This window comes from Bactrocera dorsalis, chromosome 3 (genome assembly GCF_023373825.1).
Source record: "Bactrocera dorsalis isolate Fly_Bdor chromosome 3, ASM2337382v1, whole genome shotgun sequence".
In the NCBI taxonomy this organism is placed as follows: domain Eukaryota; kingdom Metazoa; phylum Arthropoda; class Insecta; order Diptera; family Tephritidae; genus Bactrocera; species Bactrocera dorsalis.
The window spans coordinates 1579873-1601614 of record NC_064305.1 but is presented as its reverse complement, the minus strand read 5'-3'; the positions used below and the strand labels follow the sequence as shown (position 1 = coordinate 1601614).

Sequence of the window (21742 nt, the reverse complement as noted above, 5' to 3'; positions counted from 1 at the left end):
TCTACTTGTTGCATGCCGCAAGCGCCAGTGCACCGCATAGCGCTCTGCCGTGCAGCTACAACACCAGCACGTGCAACAATTTTTCTATGCTGCTGCTGCTAGTGCTGCCGTAACAAGCATTTACTTGCCGACAGCTGCTTGGAATGCAACTCCTATTTCATATAGTTGCGCTACAGCGACGGCGACATAAGCATGCAACATATAGTATGCCACAAATTATACGAGCTCACTGCTCAACCCGCTGCCACCTCAACGTATCTCACTCCTCCTGGTTTTGTCTACTTTTTGGTGCGCTTGAGCATTTTATTATTTTACTTTTCATGAATGTAAACAAAATGGTGCAAAAAAATTATGTGGCAACACAAATCATTATGAATTTATTCCATGCCATGCTGTTGACGCAGATATACACAGATACCATAAATATGAGGTGATTTTTTCACACCTATTTGCGGCTGCTGGCATTCCCTTTCTGTTTTCCGTTTATTTATTTCTCATATTCATTATCTAGGCACAAATACAACAACAACAAGCGTCTATGTATGTGTGCGTGTGCTTGCACTATTTGTTTATTACCTTTTTTCCTTAGTGTGGTTAAGTTAGCTTTATTGCTGTGTTGAACTGGCAAGTCCGCATTCTTTCAAAGGTTGCCAACTTCAAAGTGAATTGTCCGTAACCGTGTCTGTATTTATTGCTGTGGTCTATATTATGCATGCTCAGCGTCCCTGTAGGGATTCTTTTCAAAAAAAATTCTCATTATGTTCTATAAGTGTTTCTATCCTGAAAAAGTTTGCCATGATACCCAAAACAAAGTCAGATAACCTATAAAATAACCTAAATGATCAGCATGACGACTTGAGCTGATTTAGTCATGTCCGTACCATACGACCTAGTTGTTGAGATTTCGATCTGAAATTTCGCACCCTACCTTTTCTCTGCTCATTTGACGGAACGGCTGATATCAGACCACTATAGCATATAGTTGCCATAAAAACTGAAAAATCGGCTTCAAGTGCTTATATGGAAAACTTTTTCATTTGAGAATATATTTTCACGAAATTTGACTTGGACCATTATCCAAATCTCCGAAGATCAGACCACTATATAATATAGCAGCCATACAAACTTGCCGATCAAATGTCTTATAAGGAATCTTTTGTATTTGTGATAGGTACGAGTATTATAGCTTTAGTGCAACTGAAATTAACGTTTTTTTCGTTCCATACAAATTGAGCTGGAGATAAGGTATTTTTTGTGATGATAATATATATATAAATATTAATACTAGCGAATAACTTGTATAATTGATCATATTTGCATAAAACCGCTGACAATTTAAACTGTTCCCAAATGAAAATACGTTGCTAGTGCTGTTCTTAGTTATCATCTATTAATTTAATATCATTTAGCTACAGTACTACTGGCTTAAAATAGTTGAAATAATATTTTTGTGAAATTATATTATTACAAAAATCTGTACCCAGCTTCAAAAACGTTATTAGGATCGTCATAAAGCACAGTTTATACTGGAAAATAATTCTATATGTTTTTTGATTACCAGAACAATTTTTAGAACCACAAAAATCTGTTCCCAGTCTATTTTAGAAAACATTTAAACTTTTCTACACTTTCAATTTAAATCCCACAACTTAAAATCCTTTTTTTTCTTTATCAAAACCTCTTCGCTGTTATGAGGTTCCTAGTGGGCAACTTGCATAGCAAATAATCTTTAATACTTCATCATTTACGTTTACGAACTGCGTTATGCGTTATGCATGTGCATATATGTATACTTTGCGGCAAGTGGCTTGCGGACTTGCCTACTTTGGCTTGCCGCATGCCTGCCTTCGCACATGCAGCGCCACAAACTCTCCCTCTCACTTCTGTTCTCACCCCATAAATTCCTAGTTTTACCAAGCCACAAGTTTGGATATTTTTACTTTTTGATTTTCGCACTTTTGCTTGCCGTTTACCAGCCTTCTCCTTCTATTTGCTTCTACGTCGCGCCAAACACACGCATGCGCACCTAATGTGAAACCACTTGCACGCAAATTGCGTTGCGTTCGTTTTCCCTTGCAACGCGACAGCAAGCCAGCACGACAGCAATGTGGGCGTGCGCTGCTGCCGGCATTTTCTTGTAGTTCTAACGCAACCAAAGCGGCTAAACACTTAACTTGCCGGTTTAAATGCGGCAAATGTGGAATTTACAACATTCTTCTCGTTTCTCGACTTCATTATGTATATTTCTGTATAATTTTATGTACACATTTTTCTCTTTTTGACTCGGTGTCTTTTGCCTTTGTTGTGTGTGGAATTTCGTTTTGGGGACAACGTAACTGCGTCGCCTTCTGAGGTCGTTTGGTGGTGGCTACTGCGCGCTGGTGCTGCTTTATGGCTGCTGTGGTTTGTTTGCTGTTGTTGTGCGTTGTTGCGTCATGACTTTGGTATGCGATATGCGCTATAGACTTAATCTGGGCGCTAGTTTGTAGCGGTGTGCATCAATGCTATATAAAGCAACGCAGGTTTGGCCTGGAAATTGAAAGTGTTTACAACCAGCCGGCATTAGGCTTAAAAAATCAAAAGGAATTTTTTTAACATTAAATGAAAGCATGTGGATTCTTCTGTTTTAATGTTCTTTTATCTTAAATTAGTCCAAAATGTTATTAAAAACTGTTCCCACATTATAAAACTATTACAAAACAACTTCATAGCCGTATTTCTTTCTCCCTACGTTGCAGTTCTAGTGATATACTCTCTAAAACGAGTTTAATAAAACTGTTCCTAGATTATAAAACTGTTCCCGAAAATTTCTCTGCTACTTTCATTCGCTTTACATTTTAGTAGTTCTAAATACTTCTTTAGCTTCATTCGTTGCAAGCCATTACGACTACCATTTCAACTAGCTTGAGTCTAAAATACTCTATTTTATTGCGAACCTGTTGCAGCAAGTCTAGCTAAAAATAAATTTACAGCCAATTATTTTTTCTTAATTAAATATGTAACAATTTGCATTTTAGACGCCACATGACACATTCTATGCTGGCTCATTCTCTATCTTCCTCACCCTGCCACTTACACTTGACACATGTGTGTATGTGTGTGTTATCGCATGAAGTAGCTGTAATTTAAACTTTTTTATAGCAAGCCGCTGCAGCCGGCGGTAACAACAATACAGTAGCCGCAGCAGCAATGACTATGTCGATGGCATGCCAGACAAACGGGCCGGATTACCAGGTTATGACCGGTGAGGAGGAGAGGCGGCGAGGACGGTCAGCACGATTCTTGCCGGCGTTTGAGCTACTGCATGTACCTGCTGCTGCTGCTGCTGTGGCTGCCGTTGTTATTGATAAAACTGGCGCTGTTGTTTTTGTTATTGCTGCATTGAAAAGTTGCTGACCTTCAATGTAAGCGGCACCGCGCGCTATGTTGCAAGCCAAAGTTACCATATATCAGAACATATGTATGCATAAACACACACACGCACACATATACATACATACAACTGAATATTGTATAACTTGCTTGCTTGGGCAAATGCTTGAGTGCGTGGCTGTGTGCAACAAAGTAAAATAAGTGTCCAAATGTTGTTGTCATTCTGTTGATATTCGGTTTCTTTGTGCGCAATTGCATTGCCAGCGACTTTTGATAGTTTTTGTTGTTTCCTTTTTGTTGTTGTTGTTGTTGTTCGTGTTGCTGTTCATCCGTAACGGCTGCAACACCTGTTTGACAAGTTACCGTTGCCAATGGCATCCAATGCCTGGCTGCGCTTTTGCCTTAAGTACTTTTGTTGTTCTGCATAGACCGTTGTTGTTGTTGTTGTTGCCATTTGTTTGTTTGTTTGTTTACTGCTGCTTTTGTCTGTTGTTGGCCACTAACTGGCAATGTGTGCGGCGTAGCTGCCTTTGCTGTTGCTGCAGCCGTACGGTCAGGTTAATTAAGAATCTTTAGATTCTTTTTTGTTTTTGTATTTGTAAATTTATGTCCAATGACTTTCCACCGCTCACTTTCATATGATAATTTATTATGCATGTCGTTGTAGTTGTGTGTGTGTATTAATTAGTTTTTTTTTCGTCTTCGGTTAAGCGCCATACGAATGAGTCATCGGAATTGTTGCATATCAGGCTCGCTGTCGGACCTGAGAGTAAGCGGTCAGTTAGAAGATAGCTTTGGTTTCGTGGAAAATTTTTTCAAGATTTCGTTTTATTAGATTGACAATCGCTTGTGAGACTTTGACTGAAGACTTCGGAAACAAGATATTCAGTGCGGGCATCAAGTCTAAGAGACTACAACTCCGTGTCGCCGAAGCGTCGACTTGATTTTAGCTCTTACTTTGCTAGCAAACTTTTTTCATCCCCGCTTTGCTAACACTGGAGTCTTCAATTTTGTTTCATCGCTGAACCCAACAAAGCTTCATCTCTTTAAGCTGTGGGCTAAGGCTTCACACAGATTGGTTGCCCTCAACTCTAATAGATATGGTGGAGAATGGACGTGAGCATGTGGGTCTCAGTGAATTTAGGAAAAAAGCCACCAAAAGTCAAAAGTCGACAAAGGCGAAATATATCAACCGCGTAGTGCTAACGTTCATGGATCAACTGCTAACCGTTCCCAAACAGCTGGATATACAAGACTGGATCGCAAACGAGTTTTTATCCAACCAAGGGCTATAAGCTTGGCAACATTTCCGAATATTATTTGAGAAAAAAAAACACACGATTCTGAAGAGTTCTTAAAACTAGCAAACTGAGGCCCTCTCTCACTCTCATAACTCCGCTTATTAGAAATTATTTGTTATCATCTCTCCCCCTGTCCATTGCTATACTTTAATCACTTTTGAAATACTTTATTTTCTTTGACTTCCTCAAACTGGTTTGCAGCCAGGCAGGTTGTGCTGAGCATGAGCTTGAAAATATGTTGTTGTCATTACAGATCAGTGTCGACACCTGGTTAAATGAAGCAACACTAGCGCATGTCGCTTCGGCGATTGCATGTTATCTTGCATTACGTACTACAACAATTGATTTCTGCTTGCTGCAACATGTTGTAACATTGCGTCATATGTTGTTGGTATAGTGTTACAGGCGGATATGCTAACACGCTTTGGCAAGGATCTGTTTTGGTCTCCCCCACAACACGTCACACCACAGCACACTCCTTCACCACTCGCCTTTTTCTACCTCGCTGCCAACTGGTTAGACAAGATTCAATAATAAAATAGCGAAGCGCCAAGTAAAAGCATGTAAGCTTGTGTACTGCCCTATTGAAGGGAAAGCGTTTGTTACATCGTCGGGAATGTTAAATTGGAGGGCGCACCTTTTGAGGCAACAATGTCAATGTTAAATGGCTACATGTGTTCATTCGAGTTTAGAGCAAAGGAAAGAATGGGCGCCAACGATTAATTTCAAAAGACAAATATGCGAGTGTTGGAAGCAATATACTGGTGATACTCGAATTGGGAAGAGGTTGCATGTGAATGCTGCAGGTATGCAAATGAGCACAAATTTTAGAGTGGAATTGCAGCCAGGTTATATGTATCTAATTTTTAATCGCTTTTAATGATTTTTTTGTGGAGTTTGGATATCTTAAACCGATTGCAGAGGGTTACCTACGTATGTATGTATGTATACAGAAAAATAACTCCTTTCTGTTAATTTAGAGCATCGAATAAAATTTGTAACATTTAGATGTTATATATATATTCAACAAAAAAGCAGACATAGCATTTTAGAACTATACCTATGCACCTATGGTTGAAAACAACTGTTCCCATTTTTTTATTTTCTGTCATAATTATGTTATAGGACAAATATTAAGTGCTTATAGTGTGGTTTAATGTGATTTTATTTTAAAAAAACTGTTCCCACTTTTTATATACTCTCACAGTTGCACTATATGACAATTATTAAATGCTCCTGAATTGTCTGGTTTGATTACAGCTATTTAAAAACTGTTCCCATTTTTTATTATTTTGCAAAACTGGAATTAATTGCGTCATTTAACATAATAAAAACTATTCCTGTCTTTTATTTTCCTTTAAATCTGTATTATGGCACAAATATTTCACTGAAATCGGCAAATGAAAATTAAAAATGTAAAATTTAATGGCGTTTGCATAACTTTCAACGCTTCCGTTTGGTTATAGATTATTCGTTTCTTATTTGCTTTTACACTCCACCTCTTTTTGTGCTTATTTGTAAAGAAAATAGGAAAAGCAAACCGCGCACCAAAGCAGTAATTGTTATTTGGTAGAACGCTGTTTGTGCGTGCCAAGAGTGCACATGTGTAAAATATATGTATAGGTACATATGTATGTATGTAGGCATTTGCATCTTGTCTTCTCATCTTAATCACACGCCGAGTAAATCGTATCATTAGCGTTTTGCGATTTCGCAACGACCTGGCAATCGACACCGAGCACTCAATGATCTACGGCAAGAAAAGATAAACGATTAGCTACCTACACGGACACACACACACACATTTAGTATATTGCATGTGCGCGCATGCTAGTTTTGTCTTCCCAATCACGAAGCGCCGCAGCAAATACTCGTATTTGTTGTAAGCGTATGATATATGTTATTAAACATTTCTGCTTATAACTTCCATGGAACGAGATGCCAAGCGAACGAAGCTATAAAAACACATAATGATGTGATGTGTGTGTGTGTGCGCAAAGCTTATGAATGCTGTATAAACCAGATCAGCAGCGAAAATTATTGACTGCCAAGAGCAGCGCAAAACATTGTAGTTGAGACTTTGCGTAGACCGTGAATAGGATTTGGTTTGTTGGCTTGACCGCGCGCTGATGGCATCATCACCGTCATCAACACAGGATGAGGAACTTTCAGCAGCAACGGCACACTTTGCCACCAACAAGCAAGTCAAAAAATAGCCAACTAGCAGCATTGTAATAGCAGTAGCTGTAACACACAGCCAGCGCTGAGACGTTTGTGAACTTGTGAGTGCGGGAGCTGAGCGATGAAGACGGCGGCTAACTGATGTGATGGCATTCGAGTGGCGATTCTGTCAATTTTCTATGAAGGCGCGCACGCTTTTGCTGTTATCAGCGGCATTCTCATGTGTTCCAGTTTGGCGTGGCATTAGCCGCACTGCAATGTTAGTGTGCCACTTATGTCCGACACATACAAACGCATGTGAGCGCGCACTAAATCGCACGATAGATGTCGGTCGTATCGGGTATTTATGTAAGCAGGCGCAGGCGCAGGCGCAGGCGTTCGCGTCACGCGGTCATGGTAAATGTTATGGCACGTACATGTAATTTTTTTAATTGCAGCCAACAATTTCTCAATTGATGAGTGCTGCGTAAAAATAAATGTCAACAACGCGCATGCCTAGCAAAATGCAAAAAAAAAAAATTGTAATGATGATCAAGCGAAAATACAAAAGTGGTATTTCAACTTTTCGAACATTAAGTGGCATGTAGTAATTTTATGGAAATAGTTTATATGCATCCGCGGCAAATAATGGCTGAAAAATACCGATTGACGAGTTTAAAAATAGTTCACGCTGGCAGTTGAAATGCGTGGGAATGGATTTTCGTAAAGTGTTTAGCTACATAAACTGGAAGAATGCCTTTGAAGTCTGAAACCAATTACTTTATGAGTTTATATAAGAGAAAAATATTTTATAATTCGTTTACTTAGGAACTGAGAACAGTTCAACGTTAATTATTGTTGCTGTTATAGTTATTAGTTTTGCTTATAAGACATTTAGCACATACTAAAAACTGGTCCCACTTTCTGGGTACAGTTGTTTTTGTCGAATTCTTGATTTTTAAGCATAAACTAATCAAATTTGTCAATCAAACATGCATATTTTTCAAACAGTTTCAGTTGGGAACAGTTTTTTATTTTTAATTTTTTATTACTAAGCATAAATAAGTGAAATTTATTATCTTAAAATACCCATTTTCTATATAACCATATTCAACGTGGTGGGAACAGTTTTATATTTATATTTTTTGTTTTTAGCATAGAGTAGCACTTTTCATTTAAACATACATATTTTTTAAACAGTGTCAAGTTTAATGCTTTGGGTACAGTTTCCAATTTTTAGCAAATACACAAAGTGCATTTTATAAATGTCTAATAAGTCTAACTACTTGTAAAATATTTTAAGACACAGAATATGTTGCAAGGAACGCTTAGATTTGATAACATTGCATTTCTTTCTATAAAATTTCAAGCGGCAATAGTGAGCGCCCTTGTATCATATTACAGCCTGCTAGTTGCAAGTTCATTTGATTTGACTTCCACTTGTTGCTCAACCAAACATGTCTAATAAGTGTTTAAGCCTTAACGGCAGCCCCTACGTGTGTACCGCTGCCTCTTGGGTATAGCAATGTTATGTGGTGTTGTTTCTTTTTCTTTACACTATTTTCGATAATGCAATTTATTGTTGCTGTTTTCGCTAGACATGTGTTATATTGCGCTCTTCATTAGTTGCAATGGCAAATGAAGAAGCACAGCGAAAAAGTGGACGCGGTGAGAGGCTTGCAATCACAAATAGCGCTGACAACTACGCGCAAAATAAGTGCGCAGACAACACATGTTGCATGCAACATTAGTGGCAACGGCAATGCGGCAGCGACAAAAGCGTGCAAACATTTTCCTTGGAAAATTACGCCAACCAATTGATGTGGCAAGTCATGCGCAGACAACGGCATTGCTGGTAAGCGCGCGCCTGCGTGTGTGTGTGTGTGTGCAATGAAGACACTTTTGGTTGATAACTCCATTTGTGGCGAAAACGTGCGCACGCGCATGCGTCGCGCGTACAGTATACGAAACGTACGGGCATTTCGCGCGAATTTCGCAAACAAGGAGCGACCAGTGCGCTATTGCCACACCAGCAAAAATAAAGCACAACAGCGGCAGCAATAAAAAAAATCGTCTGCAAGAACAAATGCAGTAACATTGCCTAACAACAAGCAGCTACAGCAGCAAACACAATTGGCATTAGACACAACACTATGCACGTGTTGCAATGCAGACAACAACGGCAGCAGCAGCGGCAGCAATTGGCGGCCATTAGCGCGACTAACGCTGGCCAGCCCAGCCCTAGGTGTATTTGATTGTGGTTTGTTGTGTTGCCACGGGCGCTGTTGCTGTGTTTTAACCAAATGTGGTAAATCGCTTTGCAGCGCGCGTAGGGTTGTCTAAGGAGTACACACATATACGCACATACATACAAATACGCCGTGCACTCTACCATCCCGCGCTGCAGCTGGCTGTTGTCGATCGTCGACTGGCTTGTCAATATAGCCGCTGGCGAGTTGTTTAAGTGATTTACAAATATGGGCTGACAGCGGTGAGAGTTGCATACAAATATTGGCAAGTACTTATTGCACAATGGAAAGCAGCAAATGAAAAAAAATGGAGAAATGCGGCAAGAAATTGTACTCAAATTGCTACACTAAGAGAAATTGGTCAAATCAGTGTAAATTTTTAACTGTGGTACTGTTACTAAAAATATAAAAATAATAATAGAAATATAATAAAAGTTAATTATTCAACGATTATCATGAACGGGAACAGTACCGGAAGTAAATATATTATTTTTGTTTTTTTCTTTCTTAAAAAAAAAATTAAAAAAAAATATAATGAAATGTTGTTATACTGTTCTTACGTATGGGAACAGTACTGTAAGTAAAAACATAATTTTTGTTTTTGAATTTATTAAAAAATATATATATTTCATCTTCTATACTTGCTTTTGCTTTGAACTGGATCACAATTTTTCACTTTTCCAGCAAATAATGCCATTAACTAACTATTCCCAATTTAAGAGCAATTTAAATAAAGTGTTAGTGAAACTTTTATAATCTAAAAATATCAGTAAATACATTTTACACCTTATATTGAATGAGAAAACTGTTCCCACAAGTGAGTTAACCGAAAGCTTTGGTGATATTTTCATGACCAGAACATATGATAGCATAGCTTTTTCATTAAGTATTGACGTACAAAATTGTTCTCATGTATGAAAACAGTAATAAAAGTAATAACGTTATATATTTTTGCATTCTTTTAAGTTCCGAAAAACTTATTTCATGGTTTTATACTTGCCAATTTAATATTTGGCATAATTTTTCACTTTTAAAGCAAATAATGCCATGAAAAAACTGTTCTCAATTTATGTGAACACTTTAAAATAAGGTTTGGTGATAAATTTTTGTTCTTAAAATATCATAAATAGGTTTTTCATTTAATAATGAGCTTATAAAACTGTTCTCATGTATGGAAATAGTTGATTTCAAAGGAAATTTCAATAAAATGGTACTATTTTAACGAAATTGACCAAGTCAGTGTAAAATCTAAGTATAGTACTGTAAGTAAAAAAATTTTATATTTGTTTTTGCACTTTCTTATGTTTCGAAAAATTATTTCATCTCCTTCTACTAGCAACTTTAAATTTGACCATAATTTTGGAATTTTACAACAATAAATCACTATTCTCATTTGTTAAGAACAGTTTAAAAGGATTTAGAATATAAATATAGCTGTTTCTTGAATTAAAAAAATGTTATCATATATGGGAACAGTATTGTAAGTAAAAGCATATATTTTTTTCATTCTTCTTTAAAATATATTTCATCCTTTATACTAGCTATCTCAAATTTGTTCATATTTTTTTAAGTTTCACAGTAAATACTACTATAAAATAGCTATTTTCTATTGTTGGGAACAGTTTAAAAAGGCTTTGCTGATAGTTTTTTTGCATCAAAATATATATAACTAGTGTTTTCAACTTATGTTGCAATACAAAACTGTTCTCACATATGGGAACAGTTGATTCTGAAAGAAATTTAACTAAAATAGCACTAATTTTTTTCAATTAAGTTATGCGCAAGCCGCTAGAAAACTATTATCTTGTCAAAATACTGCCTTTGCAACGCAAAAAACAGTTGTTCACGTTCTTGTTAAAACTGCCTTAGCAAAGACACAACTGCCACTAAATACCGCAACAACACCTGCGAGCAAAAGAAAAAAAAACACAGTTACAAACAACTCAATGCTGCACACACTTGAATAAATGCCGATATCGGCACAACAACAGTTACCACATAATAATAGCATTAACAGATGTTCGCGAATGTTTAGGTCAAGCGCTATATGGCGTACAACAGCAACAAAAGCAGCAACGGCAGCGGCAGCGGCGACAGCTATAATAACAAAACAGCCGTAACAAATGTTGACGACTTGACAACAGAAATGGGCAAAACAAAAAACAAGCTCACTTGTGAAAAATGTAGCGAAAAAATTACGGGAACAACTAAATGATGCTTAAGAAATGCGCTTACAATAGCAACATCAAAACGAGCAGCGTACCACTTGTGTAACTGCACTGTGAGCAGGCGAACAGTTAAAGAGTGAGTACACAAAGCGACAACAATTACAGCAACAGTTGCTCAGTTGCTACCACTAACTGGACGTTGAATGCCAGAAGTAGTAGAAGAACTGTTGAAATTCTTACTCGAATGGTTGCTGGCTGGCATAGGAACAATTGCTCTTTTTTCTGCGCGCGCCAAATTGTACGCTGTCATTGGCCGTCAGTTATGTTTTAGATGGGTATATTATTCGTAAAAATTGAAGACTATATATATTTAACCACCTATTTTGTGGTGGATCGCCGGGATGACCGAGGCAGTGTGATGAGATATATTTTCCATGCATATATGAACTTTGAAAGGCAGAGGCTGTGAGCCATTATAGCGAACTTGGACTGACACACACGAATCTCTACGTGCACCAACCGAAACTAAGTACAGTTTTCAGTAAAATAAATGTAATGGAAACAGTGTCATAATTGAAAGCTCAAATTTTCAAACTGACTTTCGGAATGTTTCAACTTTTTCTTCAAGAAATCATGAATAAAGACCAAAACCTCAAAAGAAGATCCTTGGTGAATGCTAAAAGCAGTAAAACGAAGATATTACATGACACTTCAGGCCACACCACTTGGGTAATTAGCTGCAGCGCTGTCGCTCGGCTGCTGTGTGTGGCATATTTTCCTAAACACTGCAGTACAAGAAAAAACAACAACAATAAGCTAAATGTTTTGAAAATAAGACACATGAAGCTATAATGTATATTTATGTATGAATTCTGCATGTATTTATGCATGCAAATATGTGTGTGTGCGTGTGAAATACAGCCGCATCGCCGCCTCTTTCGAGCTGTAAGCGTATCCATTGTGTCATAATGATCGATAGCATATAAGCAAGTGATGCTGCTACTCGTAATCACAAGTTGTGTTTGTTGTTGTTTATGTTATATGCAGTAACACAGAACTAACACATACATGCAAATAACGCACAGACAATCAAACACTTAAATGCGCTAAAACAACAGGCAACACTTAATTCAACCACGAAGGCAGCAACACTTGCAGCATCTGCATACATATGTATATGCAACTAGTGGGGCAGCGAAAATGTGGCATGCAACAACAAAAAGTTAAATGTTTCTTTTATGTCTGTGTCTTTTATTTTTTCCAGCTCGTCGACGTTGCATGCCACAAAACACTTGTTGCGCACTTATTTTTGTTGTTGTTGTTGTTGTTATTGCTGCTTTGTGTTGGCTTTACGCAGTCAAAGGCCTCTGAGTTGATTAACTTATAATGTGTCTGCTTTCTTTATTTCTTCGCCTTTTGATTTATTACGCGCTTATTTGTCGCTGTTGTTTTTGTTATTGTTTTTATGTAAAGTTTAAACATTAACTGCGATTGTTATGCAATTAAAAGTAACATTAAAGCAAATGTTTGTAAGCAATAATTATCATTGATGAGTCGCTTAGTCGCCCTAAACAGCCGTCAAACCCACCCACCAACACAAAAGACTTAAGGCACAAACCTGCTGAAGGCACCCATCGCTTGTTTGTGCGTTATTTTGCCGCTGGGCGTTAGGCAGACATACAAGCATATAAAATTTTGAAAATACAATTACATAAATATTTGTTGTTGTTGGTTTTTTGGAATTTTATTGCTATAACAATTAATATATAAACACTAGGGTGGCTATATTTCTTGTGAAGTCAAAAATTAAAAAAAAAAATCGAAAATATTTTTTTTACTAATTCGGTAGTTTAGACAATCAAAAATATGTTTCTAAAAGGATTTTTCAAAATTTAAATTTTTTTTCGAAGTTATAGTTATTCTAGTGTTGTGGCAATACCGATTTGTACTGTGGACGAAACTTAAAACGTGTGTTTCTCGAAAATATTTTTTTTTTGATGCCGTGGCCACAATATCTGAAGTTTAACGTGAAATATGGCATATTCCATAGTTATCCTTCTATCAGACGAAGCAACAAAAAACGAAAAAAATTACATTTTTAATATTTAAAAAAAATTCGAAAATTAAAAAATTGTGAAAAAATCGTTTTTTTTAGTTTTGAATAGTCTCCATTTTATGAAAAATTAAAAAAAAAATAAAATTTAAAATTTTTAATATTTTTAATATTTTTAAAAATTCGAAAAAGTTGAAAAATTTTAAAAATTAGTGAAAAAATCGATCTTTATTTTTGAGTAGCCGCTATTTTATCTTAAACAAAAACGAATGCACTCACCCTAATTCGTATTTGCATATCTATTTTTAAAAAAAATATTTAATTTTTTTTAACTTCTTAAAAAACGTTGTTGTTTGCCACGGTGATTGGCATTAAAAGTGCTTGTCTGCCAATTATTTTCGGTTTTACTTGATATGTTGCTATTGTTGTCGCTTTGTAAACTCAGAGCAATCATTGTTGTGCGCTTTTTTACATTCATAGCTTAGCGTTGTGTTGTTGTTGCCCGGCAGTGACATGTTAATTGCATGTTGTTTGCCGGCTGCTGACTTGTTGCACACCTGATTATTTTGCATACCAGTTATGAGCTGCCACACACACATACACGTACACAAGCAAAAGCGCAAAAACAAATTAGCTATTTAATGTGTAATTTCTTACATTATTACATACATACATGCACTTATAAATATTTTTTACGCCAATATTATTCTTTTACGGCTTGCATCGCCTTCGATGAGAATGAGTGCCATGGCAAAACACATTTCGAATTCAATTACGAATCTTGTACGTGCGCAGCGGCAAAGCGCAAAATTCATAAAAAATTATAATTATGAAGACGCAAACTTGCTGCTGGGCAGCTAGAGTGCAACCAGCTGTTTATATAAATATGCTTAATCTTAAGTGTGTTACGTTTCCTATATTTGTTGTGTATGTAAATATGAGGTCATGTTTTACTTCTTGCATTTATCGGCTTCTGTGTACACTTGATGTAATTGCTGCTGACCAAATTCAAGCTTCAGATGTTAGTTAAAGCATCTTGCATATAACAAAATATATATGAGAATTCTTAGAAAAATAATAGTCAATGTGGTGTGAACTCCAGTTTAATGTTGGTGTCTTGAGCGAAGTCTTGAGAAAATATTTTTAATGCAAAAGCATTACCCTCTTTATATAATCAAGCGTATAGCATGAACTGCATTTCGTTTTAGAAAATTAGTTTTCACCGTAAAAAACGGTTATTTGGGGCGAAGTAAGCGATTCTTCACGAATTTATATTTTTCATTATTAGGAGAATTTCAAGGAAATAGTTTCAGCATACAATATTTTTGGCACTGGATAATATATATTGGCTTAAAAATTCTTTTTGTATTTTATAAATTTTACTGCTGTATTTTATATCACTTTTTCTTCGCCTGTATACTTATGAAACGTGTTGTTACATTATTTTGCATTTTAGATGCCGATATATTTTATTAATATTAGTTTAGATTATATTGGAATTTGAAGAACGCACTGTGTTCCGTGGTCTGTTGCACCCTCTCCTTTAATTGCTACACTTCGTTTAACTCCGTCATATTAAAGATAAAACTGAGTAAAGCTCCTAGTTCAATGGTTTTAATGTGTTCTCTCACTGGATTTATTTGTGACATTATCTGATCCTATGCCTTGCCATTGCGGAGCAATTCAGGAGCATGTGCCTTGGTGTCTCTGCTTTTTGGTCGCAAAAGCGACATGATCTTTGAAACAGTACCCTTATCTGTACAGATAACTTCGCAGACTCCCGTGACCCATATAAACTCCCACAAGCTGCCTTACTTTGTCTCTGGAAAAAGTGATTAGTTTCTTAGACCGTTTTGTAACATACGCTCTCAGAATCAAACGTGTCTGTCGAAGCCCATGCACGTGTTGCCAGTGGCGTTTTTTACCTGCTCTTCCTTCTCAGGCTCACAGCGAATGACGGTTCCGGTCCTATCGGACTGGTTGCCGTACCTTTTTTTTACCAGGAGTTCAGCAAGCTCATTTTCAATGATTCCTTTATGCACCAACCAGTGTTGCAAAACGCCAATATTAACTCCAGCTTTGAGGGCAGTAAAAAACACCAGTCACTCACAAGCTCAAACTCGGTAGTTTTATTTTTTATTTTTCCACAAATTTTATTCAGATTCATACAGCTTGCGAATACTTTCAAACTCTGATTTATTTTCCTTTCTAAAACGCACAAAAGCGTCTTTTAAGCCGCGACTATTGACTAAAATTTAACACATCATTTGACAATGTGCGAATACAATGCGACAAAACTTTCAAAAATTTGTATAAACAAATTAACGGTTGTAACGTGAATACAATATATAGTAATTATTCAATAAGCGATTTAATCAGCAGACAATTCACATAATACAACCAACAAAGAGCGAATGAAGAGCGTGCGCCATTGTTAGGCTCTGAAATGGCAGAAGATCGCGCCAGCAGAGCACAAAATCAAATACGAAAAAGAATAATTATGAGATTAAAAAAATAGTCAAACAGAAAAAAATATTAATAATAAAAAAGCAACAATGTAATAAAATTTGCATGTTATTAAGTATTTGGGACTTTGAATTGGTCTTTTAGTGAGGAGACTAGCAAAGCCACAAGTATAAACAAACAATAACTGCTAACTTTATTTATTTGTATTTGTTTTTGTGATTTTATATGTAGCTTTAGCATGTGCCTAAAGCATTCTCTAAGCTTATAAGCAATTAATTATGCATGTGGCGATTTTCTATAATGGGCAACAGCTAATATGGCGATTAAAACAAAGCAGCGCTGCGTGCCCACTTTAAGGGACTGCACATGATAAATAAAACAAAGCGAAGATATAACTGATTTTTAATACAATTCTGAGCTCAAGAATATAATAAAGAATTATGTACAGGGTGTTGCGTGATAAAATTTGCTAATAAAAAGTAAATTATTGTGGTACGACTTGAGTTTACCAGAGAAATAGAAGGGGGAACTGTTGTGAAAAGCTATAAATATTAAATATGTCATTGATAAGTTGCTGTTCTTGTTGTTGTAGTAACATAAAATATCTACTAAAAAATTTTTAGTGCAAAATTAATATTTTTATTATATTTTTTTGGAACCAAAAAGGAAAGTTCGAGTTGGTTTAAGGGTTATATAAACACAAAGGTCTGTTCAAGAAGACATGTTACAGTGTTATCGTTCTCAGAAAGTTGACTCACATACATTTTCGTGTCTTAAGGAGCATACACTGATAGTTTGATTACATAGATAATCCAAATATGAATATATTAGTTAAATTAGATAAGGTTTAGTTAGGGGTTAATGATTTTTATGACTATAACTTCAGCGAGAAACACAGATAGAGAGAGAGAGAGAGAGAGAGAAAAGGAAAGAAAAAACAAATACAAGTAACAAGTTGCATCAAAGCTATCATACCCTTCATAAACCCAAAAAATTCCTTACAAGAACTTGATTTCGTCCGGTCAGTTTGTATGGCAGCTATATTATATAGTTCTCCGATCTAAATAAGTTTTGCAGGAATGACACTACTTCCTTAGGTTATGACCTGAGCTAAATTTGCTGAAAATATCTCGTTAAATTAAAAAGGTTTCCCTACAAGCACTTGATGCCGATCGTTCAATTTATATGGCAGCTATATGCTATACTTATCCGATCTGAACAATTTGTGCGTAGATTGTAGCGTTCTATTGAACAATAATTTGGGCCAAATTTACTGAAAATATTTCAGCAAATGAAAAAAGTTTTCTATACAAGCACTAGACTCCAATCGGTGAGTTTGTATGGCAGCTATACGTTATAGTGGTTCCATCTGAACAATTTCGTCACAGATTGTAGCGTTACGTTGAATAATAATCCGGACCAAATTTCATTAATATATCTCGTCAAATGAAAAAGTTTTCCATACAAGTACTTGATTTCCATCAATCAGTTAATATGGCAGCTATATGCTATAGTGCTCTGATATAAAGAGTCCCAAGAAATGATCTTCCTTAGCATTTTTGATGTATAACAAATCATTTCCTCAACACTTATTGCCATTATATAATGTTAACGGCATTTATTATCATTCGCAGCATTCCACCGCCACATATTGACTTTGAGCTGTCAAAATAAATAACACGCTTGCTATGTTTCAAACATCATAACCTCAGCAATAAGCAAATGAGCCAAACATGTCAGATGTTATCGCAGAAAATATAATTATGTGCCTTATTTAATATGCGTTTAAACGGCAAAGCACAGCGACGCGGCGATGCCATAACAGCGTCTGGTTGAAAAACAAAAGACTTCGTCGGAGACGAACTCAAATGAACTGCTGAATAGGCAAGCGCTTTTTCACACTAATTTATAGCGTCATAGCTAGGCAAATATGTAGTCGACAACAACAACAACAACTGTGATAAAACTGGAATGCAGCTTAAATTACGCGAAGCTGTTGTTGTAATTTCGATAAATACGTCAATGGCAAAGTGGCGGCCAACAAAAGACTTTAGAGGCAAACGCGCATGCGCAGAGTGAGGGTGATTTATTTAAGTTCAATCAAATAATGGGTTGATTTATAGAGTAAATAAAAGGAACTTGAGTATAAATAGAGTTACATAAAAAAAATTACTACAAAAACGGCATAAAATGAAGATGAGTTGCTGAAGCAAATGCCGTAAAGTTCTTTCAATAAATTCTATGAACCAGCAAAAAAAGTTTGTATCATGCCGTAACAAAGTGTTTGTTTTTCAGATATGTTCGTTTTTGATGCTGTGTGAATTCCTTCAAAACATTTCAGTCAACTCATACTATAATCAAAATTTTTTTAGAAAAAAACTTAAAATTTTTAATAAAAGAAAAATAAAATTTTTCATAAAAAAAAAATAAAAAAATTTGAAAACTAAATTTTTTTAGAAAAAAGGTAAAAAATTTTCAGAAAAAAATCAAAATTTTTTAGAAAAAAAAATAAAATTTGTTTAGAAAAATAAATAAATTTTTTTAGAAAAATAAAACAAAAGATTTTTGGGGAAAAAAATAAAAATTAACAAAAAAACAATAAAAAATTTTTTGAAAAAAAAATATTCCAAATTTTTTAGAAAAAAAAACTTTTTTTTTTTCAAAAAATACATTTATTCCCAAAACAATATTGCATCTGCGTATGCGCACGCATATTGTGCTCTAAGTATATTTTTACACAAGCGCACACACACACACGCTTTTGCTTTTTGAAAATTCACCTATTTCTTCGAGGCACTTAACGCGTGAATTCACAGCCTTCCAATCAACAATTTATGAGTGTTCATGCGCATTTAATGGCTAACGCTTTTTCACGCTGCATTTACACACTATTTGTGGCATGCAACGCATGAAAATGATTTTTATTTTTTTTTTCAAATATTTTTCAAATTTATTTTCTATTACGAGTTATGCGCTTGCGGCACGTAATCAGCCATCGCCGCATGAGAAAACATGACTGCACAAAGCATTCGAGAAAGAAATTAAAGATTTTCGGTTTTCTATTTTCTATTTCTTTCACCGCGCCGTTGCTACTGTTGCTGCCACTGCAGCTGATTCACTGATTCGGCGTAATTGTTGATTTTTATTTCATTATATATTTTTCAAAGCATTTACGGCCTTTTTGAATTACATTTCATCTTTCACTCGTCACTCGATAAACGCTTTTGTGCGTGTTGCATGCATTTAAAGATTGTTTGTTAAAAATTATAATCATCATCATTGCTCAATTTGACGCATCATATAGTACAAACGCAGTCTGTCCATATGCAGTAGCTAAGTACGCAGCTAGGCGTACACGCACACCTGCTTAAGCCCCGTGTTCGCTTTTTCACACATGCGCATGCGCACACATTCCCAAGCGGTGAGTTGCTGCTTGCGCGTTTTTGACTCTTTCACTTATCGCTTCGGCTGTCGGTGTTTAACCGTTCATTTCGCTTAGTCATTTAAAATTATTATGATTACCCATGTTTCTCGTCTCGCCGTCTCGCTATTTTCCTTACTAAACACTTGCTGTTCTCATCGCCGCCCAACATGTTGGCGGCTATTCTCGCCTGACGTTTACCTCCAGCGCGGCGGCTGCTGTTTCTGCTATTTACTGTCACATCATCGATTCACCACTGTGCCGCTGCTGCGCTTTAGCTGCATGCATTCCATATTACATACATCATGACACGTTTTATCGTTTTCGCCACGCCGTCAGCGCGCTCTTTTTAGTTTCCGTGAATGTGTGTCGCCGCTGCAGCAAATATTTACAATTGCTGACCAACTTCGCAAGCGATTGGCGGCTACTCAAAGCATGCATTGACGTGCTTTTTACCATTTTATGCGCATTCTTCGTGTTTACTTATATACATACGGCGTTCTATACATATGTGTATGTGTGTCTGCTGACATTTCACTATTTTGTAATAACTTATTGAACACTGTTAGTTTTTCAAAATTCGGCATTTGCATTTGCAAGAACAATTACAATGATTTTCATATTTCAATGGCTTATAGTCTTAGAAATAACATACTAAAATTTCAATCGATATCTCAAACAGTTTTTGCAGTAGAGCCTTTTAGCTGCAACAGTTTGTCTGTAAAAACGTTTTTCCCAAAGTTACATTTGATCACTATTATTTTAAAATTATCTGTGTTCTGTATATAATTCTCCATACAATAGGCTACTAAATTTAAAAAAAAAAAGCGAACCAAATTTTGGGTAAAATTAAACTTTTTTAAAACGCCAAAACTTTGCCAAAATTTTTGTCGAACTTAGGTCATTGTGAAGGCAACATCTTTCGGAGAGAATGTTTGTTTTTGGTTTCAAAGCCGTAATCAGCAATGAAGGTCTTTTGTGGCGCCATCGAAGATCGCATGTAACTCGAAAAGTACTGAGGATTTTTCTTCAAACTGAGCATTCGAAAAATATGTATAAATATACTCGTAAAATTAAAATGGGAAATTAATAAGTACAGAACGATTCCGAGGTGAGTTAATACCAAGCCTGTTAGGATCGATCAGGAAAGAGCTCAATATACAATTTCAAATTTAGAAAAAGTATAACAAAATGCAATAACTAAACAGATATGACAATATATGACAAGAAAAAACTGACAACTTATTAAATAGGTCCAGGAAAAGTCTCTTAGACTAAGCACCGTAACAGGGCATTTGCCGAGGCTGCTGAACTAGTAGAAAATAAGGAAACAGTTTTCCACTTTCTCCGTGATTGCCCAACCCTATCGATAGGGATATCCACAAAAAGCATATCGGACATTAGTATCAATGGTTTGAACGAGAAGGTGAAACGTGATAGCAATAATAAAAAGGTCTGCGACAAGTGCACTAAAGTGGCACAGATAGTGCTAATAGACCCTGAAATACAACAGGGCTGTACTCCCACCTAGCTACCTACCCTTTTCTTAATTCTCAAAAATTGTGTTTTTTTTAGGCCGTCACACTAGAAGCCCTTAAGGCATACTGATATTTAGAGCAAAAGGAAATTGATAGCATAAAAATTATAAGAAGCTACTGAGGTCAGTCATTACTAATAGTAAAAAATTCTGTTTCGAAAAAACACTTTGTTTCGAAAAGCTTTGTGAAAAAGCAAGCATACTAGACCCCTGGGGAACTGCATACGTACATATGTACATTAAGAGCTTATTGGAAAACAATAATTTTTTTTTTTCGAAACAACGCGAAGCTACTCTATTTCGAGTGGAGTACCGCAAGGCTCGTTTCTAAGCCTCTTATTCTGGAACTTGATGTACGAAGGGGTGCCTGGTATACATCAACCAGAAGCCTTGAGAAAAATCGCTTTTGCTGCTGAATTCAATGTGATCATAGTGGGCAAACATCTAGATAAACTCCGGATCAAATGCAATGACTGCATACATGGTTACCACCGATGGTTTTCTACCATGGGTCTAAAGGCGCCAAAGCAGAAAACCCAAGCTTACTCGTAAGCTCTAGGAGAATTTAAGAAAAAATATCGCTCACCATGTGGACAAGTGAGATTACTTCAAAGTCATATAAACCTGACCTGAAGTACCTTGGTGTAATAGTGTAAACTAAAGGATCACTTGAAAAGCACAACATGTGAAGCAAATATATAGTATAATGATTTATCCATAATGATAGCAATAGAGGCTGTTTGCGTTCCAGCTATCGATTTTTGATAGCTAAGCTAATGAGATCAGTTATATTATTCGCGGTCCACAAACGTGCCTCTCGCACATATGTATATTATACAAACTCATCTAAAAAATTTCGAGATTAAAAATAAAACTAAAAGCTGCCACAAACTGCCAAATAGGAAGGTCTTTCACCAAACCAAAAACATAAAAATGATTTTTGTAAAATTTTAAATAAAAATATTTCAGACAACAACAAAAAAAAGGAGAAAGAGTCAAACAACACATAAGCCAA

The 21742-nt window shown here is 36.0% G+C and overlaps 1 protein-coding gene across 4 annotated transcripts in view; it reads right to left on the bottom strand.

Moving 5' to 3' along the window:
• Window positions 1-21742, bottom strand: part of LOC105230209 (AF4/FMR2 family member lilli) — a 92774-nt gene that overhangs the window by 20723 nt on the left and 50309 nt on the right. The gene's annotated exons all lie outside the window — the stretch shown is intronic.